Raw genomic sequence first — 9,343 nt, forward strand, 5'->3', positions numbered from 1 at the left:
AAATTGCGAAAGCAAGCAGTGGGAATCACGCTGTAAGAGTCTTTGTCGACCCCGCTTTCCCACTTCACCAACGCGTGCATCACCGCCATACTACCTTCACCTTCTCGTCCGTTTTTTCTGCGCCTTTTTCCCCCGACAAGTCACGGCACAAAAAACAGTCCCGCTCTGCATTCTGGTACTTGGCGTTCTTAATAACACCAACAGGGTGTAATCGCATAGACCACTCGAGTATAAAGTACTACATATCCCATCAGTTACAGTTTTTTTTCTTCTTCTGAAACTGCAATTTAGCACTTTCAACTGTTTCTTAGTGATTCCTAGAATTACTAACCGGTATTGTAGTCAATGTGTTTATAACCTTTTTTGTTTAACGATTTGTGTGTTATCCTATGGGATCCCATGGTCTTTGATTTGGTCACGGAAGTGATTTGTCTTTGATTTGTTGATCTAGAGTTGAATTTTAATTAGTTTTTCCCTTTTGTATAATTAGTGTAGTGCTACATTTAGTCTTTGTTTTTAAATAAATTTGACAATTTATATCTTTGGAATTGGTGTCTGCGTCCAATTATTACAGAAATTGAGTTCTACAAGACTCCAGGATTCGTGATAAGGTGATACTATGAATTCACTTCTTTAATTGAAATTTAAAAGTGTACCTTACGCTACATACATATATATATGTATGTATGTATGTATGTATGTCCAATTGCTTTGACAATACAAATGAATAGAATTGAGAGGGAGAGAGAGAGAGAGACAGACAGACAGACTGACAAACAGAAAAACAGACAGACATAGACACACACACACACACACACACAGAGCCAGCCAGCCACCCAGCTCAGCGATGACATCACGAGCCTCTCTCAGCTGACTGCTATGACATCACAGAGCACGTACATTCCGTTGCTTGCCGTCTGTCAACCACTCAGTCACTGCCAGCCAGACTGGCTGGCTGGCTGGATGGGGGGGCTGCTTGCTGCTGCTGCGTACCTTAGCAAGCTTATTTGCTTGACCGGCCTTCCTACTCCTCTGCCCACATGCCCACCTATGCCCGATCTGCTGTTCACCTGGATCACAGCTCCGCCCCAACAAGGCAGATCCTCCCAAAAATGGTACAAACTCACCCACGATCCCCTCCACGGAAAGCTTTAGCAAAAGGCAAAAGCGTTATACGTAATGAAGAGGAACCCGAGTCCAAGACGCATCCGACCAGCCATACATATTTGTGTGTATTAAAGATCACATTTTCTTACATTTAGTTTTTCTGTACTTTATTACATCTTATTGTGATTTATAAATGTATTGTTTCTTTTCCATATGTATGTATGTATGTATGTGTGTGTGTGTGTGTCTGTCTCTGTGTGAAAGTGAGTGTGTGTGTCTGTACGTGTGTGTGCCTGTCTCTGTGTGAAAGTGAGTGTGTGTGTGTGTGTGTATGTCTGTCTGTGAAAGTGTGTGTGTGTGGGTGTGAGTGTCTGTCTGTCTGTCTGTCATGTAACTCGCACATCTGTGAGGGCACCATTTTTGCAGAAGAGATGTACACATTTTGGAGCAACATATGCTGCCATCCAGACATCATCTTTTCCAGTGACGTCCCTGCATTTTCAAAAAGATCACATTTTATTACATTTTGTTTATCTGTACTTTATTACATCTTATTGTGATTTATACTTGTAATGTTTCTTTTCCATATATATGTATGTACAGTGGGGGAAAAAAGTATTTGATCCCCTGCTGATTTTGTACGTTTGCCCACTGACAAAGAAATGATCAGTCTATAATTTTAATGGTAGGTGTATTTTAACAGTGAGAGACAGAATAACAGCCAAAAAATCCAGAAAAATGCATTTCAAAAAAGTTATACATTGATTTGCATGTTAATGAGGGAAATAAGTATTTGACCCATTTTCAATGCCCTGGCTTAGGGAAGGAGGTTCTCACCCATGATTTGACGGTACATGGCCCCGTCCATCGTCCCTTTGATGCGGTGCAGTTGTCCTGTCCCCTTAGCAGAAAAACAGCCCCAAAGCATAATGTTTCCACCTCCTTGTTTGATGGTGGGAATGGTGTTCTTGGGGTCATTCCTCCTCCTCCAAACACGGCGAGTTGAGTTGATGGCAAACAGCTTGATTTTGGTCTCATCTGAGACCACTTTCACCCAGTTCTCCTCTGAATCATTCAGATGTTCATTGGCAAACTTCAGACGGGCCTGTACATGTGCTTTCTTGAGCAGGGGGACCTTGCGGGGGCGCTGCAGGATTTCAGTCCTTCATGGCGTAGTGTGTTACCAATTGTTTTCTTGGTGACTATGGTCCCAGCTACCTTGAGATCATTAACAAGATCCTCCCATGTAGTTCTGGGCTGATTCCTCATCGTTCTCATGATCATTGAAACTCCACGAGGTGAGATCTTGCATGGAGCCCCAGACTGAGGGAGACTGACAGTTATTTTGTGTTTCTTCCATTTGCGAATAATCGCACCAACTGTTGTCACCTTCTCACCAAGCTGCTTGGTGATGGTCTTGTAGCCCATTCCAGCCTTGTGTAGGTCTACAATCTTGTCCCTGACATCCTTGGACAGCTCTTTGGTCTTGGCCATGGTGGAGAGTTTGGAATCTGATTGATTGATTGCTTCTGTGGACAGGTGTCTTTTATACAGGTAACGAGCTGAGATTAGGAGCACTCCCTTTAAGAGAGTGCTCCTAATCTCAGCTCGTTACCTGTATGAAAGACACCTGGGAGCCAGAAATCTTGCTGATTGATAGGGGATCAAATACTTATTTCCCTCATTAACATGCAAATCAATTTATAACTTTTTTGAAATGCGTTTTTCTGGATTTTCTTGTTGTTATTCTGTCTCTCACTGCTAAAATACACCTACCATTAAAATTATAGACTGATCATTTCTTTGTCAGTGGGCAAACGTACAAAATCAGCAGGGGATCAAATACTTTTTTCCCTCACTGTATGTATGTATGTATGTATGTATGTATGTAAGTGTGTGTGTGTCTGTCTCTGTGTGAAAGTGTGTGTGTGTGTGTGTGTGTGTGTGCGTGTGTCTGTCTGTGAAAGTGTGTGTGTGTGTGTGTGTGTGTGTGTGCGTGTGTCTGTCTGTGAAAGTGTGTGTGTGTGTGTGGGTGTGACAGTGTGTATGAGTGTCTGTCTGTCATGTAACTCGCACATCTGTGAGGGCACCATTTTTGCAGAAAGAGATGTACACATTTTGGAGCAACATATGCTGCCATCCAGACATCATCTTTTCCAGGGACGTCCCTGCATTTTTCAGCAGGATAACGCCAAACCACATTCTGCTCAGATTTCAAGCGCATGGTTGCGTAGGCAGAGAGTGCGGGTGCTAGCATGGCCTGCCTGCAGTCCTGACCTGTCTCCGAATTGAGAATGTGTGGCGCACTATGAAGTGCAAATTAAGACAACGAAGGCCCTGTGCAGTTGCGCAGCTGAGGAAATGCATAATGGATGAATGGGGGAAAATCCCGCTTGCTAAACTTAACCAAGTGGTGTCTTCAGTGCCCAAGTGCTTAATAAGTGTTATTAAAAGAAAAGGTGATGTTACATAGTGGTAAACAGTCGACTGTCCCAACTTTCTTGGTTTCTTTTCACTGCTAATGAGATGCTGTAGAGTGAGTTTTCAGGAGCTCTAATCGTATTGATGAGTTCATGCAGCATTTGTAATTGAATTTCAAAAAGAAATCCTTGCTGTCTGGCCTGTGTGTATGAGATGTACTCTGTCAATCTTTGGCTAACAACTGAAACATTGGTAGAACAGAAATGGCAACATAAAAAAGAAAAGCACATTTTAAAAGAGCACATTAAATAGGATGAATATACAGTTTTTTACAATCACTTTGTCACTAATTTCAGAACCTTGATGTCATTTTTCAAAACTCTAGACACAAAACTCAAAACGGTCATCACTTGTAACACAGGCTGTCCAATGTTCAAAACATTGCATTGTGCATTCATATCTTTAAAGAAACCTTGCACTTGCAGACTTGTTGGTTCAAATAATTCATTTATCATGAAATACCATAGAAACATTTATTTAGATCACCCACACAGAAGATACCGATAGTTTCACTGTGTAGTTGTTCGTACAATCATTAAATATTGTAGTACAAAATATGTGATACATGTTTCATTATGGTACTACACATAAATACATCACTGTAAAAGGACTAGTAGAGAGAATACTACAGACACAGTGGAATCATTGAACAAAATCTGAAATGTATTGATGCAATACAATCAAATCACACCATAGGTTTCTTTGAAGCCATGCAACAATAATTAGCTACAAAAAAGAACAAAACTACAGTAAAATGTCAACTGCAGTGTTCCTCACCTGGCTTAGTGTAAAACAAAGGATTGATTACTGTACTTCTGAATTTCCATCAGCCCTGTGTTCAGGTTCAGGTTCTCACAACCATTTTTCACAAGAGGCATCTTGAAACTGAACATACCTGAACATACTCAGTCATCAGCTGCTTCACTCTGTCTGCATTTCTTTCAAAAGGCACACTATACTCTGTGCTACACATTGGTATGCAGTATACAGTCATTTGACAATTGAGAGTAGCCTAATGTTTAGTGCATGCTGAAGACTTGCCGCTTCTCAGTACGGAAATTTCTGATGATTGAGGCCACAGTTGATCCTGAGTTGATTCTGAGGTTTGATTGAATCATTGTAGCTGCCTCAGTCATGGTCATGCCATGATTTACAACATGCTCTACAACTATTTCTCGGATTTCACTGGACACTATTTGCTGTTGCTGCCGCTGTCTGGTCCGTGGCCTTGTCCTCTACCACGTTCCCCCAACACCTCTCAAATGAGGCCCATGGCTGCCTCTCTGGTGAGGCCTAAGCCCTCCTCTATGACGAGGCCCACGACCACCTCTCAGAAGGGGTGCATGTCCCCTTCCATTCCTTTGACCACCACGTCTTCCTCCTCCCACTGCTTGACCTCTATTGTGACCTGGATGACTTGCCGGCTCCATGTTATCACTGTGTTGCTGGGGTGGATAGCACTCATTTCACTCGATACTCGTACCACAATGTGAAATCAATCATCAATAACCAGTTGGCAGTATTGGAAAAGCAATTACAAGGGCCTGCATACATACAGTAATGTCAAATCTGATGTGGAAGAACAATCATCTTCAACCAGGTTGGAGCGTTAGTTGCAATGCCTTTAATACACGCAGCGTGGAGAGGAACAGTGACTCAAGTAGATCCCAAAGTCGCTCTGCCTTCATTTTAACAGTCAGAGCTTTTATACACAAAAATCAAAGAGCTGGTTATAATCAGAAAGTCATTACTATGTTATCTTAAAAGTTAGCTAAGCAGAATTTATATCATTATAGGACAGAGTTCATAGATCAACACATGGATTAGGGAGCAGGCACTTCAATCATACTGTTTGACATTGTCTCCAAGATTCTCATCGTAAATAACAAACAGAAATCAAACTACCTTCTGGCCTGACCTTCTAGCTTGACCTTATCTTTCTTAAGTATACAAGAGAGAAAAACAGGTATTAGAGAAAGAATTTCTAACTTTCCTTCCACACTGAAAACATGGTGTGGAAAAGTGCTACATGATGATGAATGATGATGAAATATTACATCCATAGATAATGTAGTCCAACTGGTTCATGCTCCTCGGTTATTGGTGTCAATGGATCTCATTATCCTGAAACTTTCATGATCGAAACATGGAATATTGTTTGTCAGTTTCCATAAAATTATGCATTAAGAGTAATGCAACAGTCACTTATCATTTTGAGCAGCTGTATCAATTGATAATTAGATCTTTGTAATGAAATGAATAGACAGTGATCTCAGATGTAATGTGTGAATTGCATTTTGAAATGGTAATACTTTGATGTAAGTTGTGTCATTTTAGTTCAATGAACAAATGATCTGAGGTTGATGTGTATTGTATCCAAGCAATTGTAAAAAAGTGTTAGAGTTTTGAAAAATGTGCATTTTGATCATCGGGTGTGAGTTTAGTGTCTAGAGTTTTGAAAAATGACATCAAGGTTCTGAAATGAGTGCCAAAGTGATTGTGAAAAAGTGTAATATCAGGGGACAGTGGCTATTAGTGATCTGGCCTTCCGTGGCCTCTGTATTAATGTAACAGGTCACATTGTATGTGTACACTGATACTTGATAGTATAATATAGTACAAGTAAAAAACATACATAGGTATCATAGAAGTATTTTGCAGAAATGATTATGGATACTTATCAAAATGGAGAGGAAATGCTAAATCCAGTCTCCCCAGGCTGAGCTTCTATTGCTACACCTGCTAAGTGGCTGCTGGCCCCACTATATGGATAGAGCCACACCAAGTACAAGAGTCTCCCCATTGCTATTTATATCTCCCTATCCAGTCTTCTATACGTGTCAGGTATACAAGTGTGTGTGTGTGTGTGCGTGTCTGTCTGTCTGTCTGTCTGTGAAAGTGTGTGTGTGTGTGTGTGTGAAAGTGTGTGTGAGTGTCTGTCTGTCTGTCTGTCATGTAACTTGCACATCTGTTAGGGCACCATTAATGCAGAGATGTACACATATTGTTTATTTTCCATATATATGTATGTATGTATGTATGCATGTCCAATTGCTTTGACAATACAAATGAATTGAATTGAGAGGGAGAGAGAGAGAGAGAGAGACAGACAGACAGACAGACAGAGAGACACACATACACACACACACACACACACACAGAGAGCCAGCCAGCCAGCCAGCTCAGCGATGACATGACGAGCCTCTCTCAGCTTACTGCTATGACAGCACAGAGCACGTACATTCCGTTTAACAAATCGTTAAACAAAAAAGGTTATAAACACATTGACTACAATACCGGTTAGTAAGACGAAGGTGAGTCTCTCGTTAGTATTATTAGTCAGACATTAAATAACTACGCAGGTTAGTATTTATGTCGGGTAACTTCTCGTTATATATATATCAGTCTCATTTACGTTTAGGTGCCGAGAAAGATCCTATTTGTTACCACAATTTCCCTTAACTGATTATTATTCAATGATTAAGGATAGGCAGGGCCACCAATAATCTAATGTCTATTAACTTGTGTCAATTTCAGACTAAACAGTTAAACAGGAATGAGAAGATATTTCTCGGGGTTGACAGATTTTATTTCTAAAATTATCAACAAAACAGTTTAATGCAACACACATTTATATTTAAGAAAACTAAATGATATTACACATTCTAGAGTTATGAATCACAGATTAACATTTCTAATTGAATTCTCAAATGTCATGAATCACAAACTCCAAACTGTTAAACTTATGTGAACTTCGTCGCAGAGAGGCCTCTCTGGCTTCGGGCTCAGATAACAGCACTCGGCACGAGGTCTGTGTGGTTTGGAACAAAGGCAGTCTGGTTCGGCTTTGTCCAAGAACTTCCACTCAGTCGATGCACCTGTAAGTTGGGGTTTCGGGAATGTAGAGTCTTTTCCAAACAGATTTTCCACTGGTTTGAATGCTCCAAGGTTGTGCACAAAATCTTCTTTGTAAGCAGGGTTCCACCGTAGTTACTTGAAGACAAAGTCTTTGAGGAAAGCAGGGCCCTGTTTATTCCAAGGGTCAAGTTTCTTAAGACTCAAATAGCTATTTAAGTGACTGACACTTTCGTATTCAGTCGACTTAGTCAATTGTCCAGCTGTAAAACTCCACTGATCAGGTGGGTCTGTAAAGTTATTTATTTAATAAAGTCCTTTAAAAGAATTCTTCGTACGGCTCAATCTCCTTCTCCCAGTTTAACTCTTCTGTTGCCGGCAAAGACTTGGTTGGTTTCTGATTCCGGTTCTGGCAACAGAGCTACAGGTTGAGCTGTGGCAGCGAGTTTCTGGTTCAGGTGAGAGAAAGAGAGAGAGAAAGACTGTCCGCTGTTCCTTAAAGTCTGTCAGATCAGTAGGTGATTGGTCCCTGAGTTCTTGAGATTGGATTTCGGTTTCAGCCCCCAGTGTCCTATTGGAGGGGGGCTTGATTTATGACTGATGTCAATCCATGCCATCTTTTGGAAATGCCGGTTGGCCCGGGTTCGTAGCTCTATGTCGGGATTTCGGCTCTCGTCCACTTCAAAGAGTTTTTATCACCTACAGGCCCCTTTCTCCAGACATCTCATAGCAGAATTCCAAACTATTTGGCCTCTTCTCGGTGCCATCCTCCCCAAAACTGTCACTTTGATGCAAACCAGTTCCAAGCTGATGAGCTAAGGAAATCTGATAACTTTGGGGGGGGAGAGGTCTTCTTTAGATCCGTGCTTCAGCTCAGAGCCCAAATGCTCTTATCCAAATACACCCAACATAACGCTACATATGTATGTATGTATGTATATATGTGTAGAAGGAAAATTAGAAATTATTTTCTTACACCTGTTTTTCTCTCTTGTATACTTAAGAAAGATACGGTCAAACTAGAAGGTCAGCCCAGAAGATAGTTTGATTTCTGTTTGTTATTTACGATGAGAACCTTGGAGACAATGTCAAACGGTATGACCTACGAGCCTGTTCCCTAAAACCATGTGTTGACCTATGAACTCTGTTCTATAATGATATATGTTCTGCTTAGTTAGCCTTTAAGATAACATAGTAATGACTTTCTAGCATGTATGGATGTTTGTATGTATGTATATATATATATATATATATATATATATATATGTATGTATGTATGTATGTATGTATGTCCAATTGCTTTGACAATACAAATGAATTGAATTGAGAGGAAGAGAGAGAGAGAGAGAGAGAGAGAGAGAGAGAGAGACAGACAGACAGACAGACAGCTCAGCGATGACATCACGAGCCTCTCTCAGCTGACTGCTATGACATCACAGAGCACGTACATTCCGTTGCTTGCCGTCTGTCAACCACTCAGTCACTGCTAGCCAGACTGGCTGGCTGGCTGGATGGGGGGGCTGCTTGCTGCTGCTGCGTACCTTAGCAAGCTTATTTGCTTGACCGGCCTTCCTACTCCTCTGCCCACATGCCCACCTATGCCCGATCTGCTGTTCACCTGGATCACAGCTCCGCCCCAACAAGGCAGATCTTCCCAAAAATGGTACAAACTGATCCACGTTCCCCTCCACGGAAAGCTTTAGCCCAAAATAAGGGACACATTCTGTAACAACATAATGGATGCCCACCCAACCTGTGACAAAACTTAGAAAAAAGAAAAACGGTCAGTCCTCCTGGGGGAGGGACACACAGCCACCCTGGCTGCCCAATATGTCAGCGCCTACCACAGCCTGAGGGACACAGTGACACACGAGCACCGGCTGTAAATATAATGTAAATA

At 41.4% G+C, this 9,343-nt stretch overlaps 1 non-coding gene across 1 annotated transcript; it reads right to left on the bottom strand.

Annotated features, from left to right (window-relative positions):
- Window positions 1-1,084: 1,084 nt before the first annotated feature.
- On the bottom strand, window positions 1,085-1,199 carry LOC136730548 (U5 spliceosomal RNA). The gene has a single exon (XR_010809342.1). It is a non-coding gene; the product is annotated as a U5 spliceosomal RNA (small nuclear RNA).
- Window positions 1,200-9,343: the final 8,144 nt, after the last annotated feature.

The sequence above is a fragment of the Amia ocellicauda genome, unplaced genomic scaffold (assembly GCF_036373705.1).
Source record: "Amia ocellicauda isolate fAmiCal2 unplaced genomic scaffold, fAmiCal2.hap1 HAP1_SCAFFOLD_32, whole genome shotgun sequence".
Taxonomy (NCBI): domain Eukaryota; kingdom Metazoa; phylum Chordata; class Actinopteri; order Amiiformes; family Amiidae; genus Amia; species Amia ocellicauda.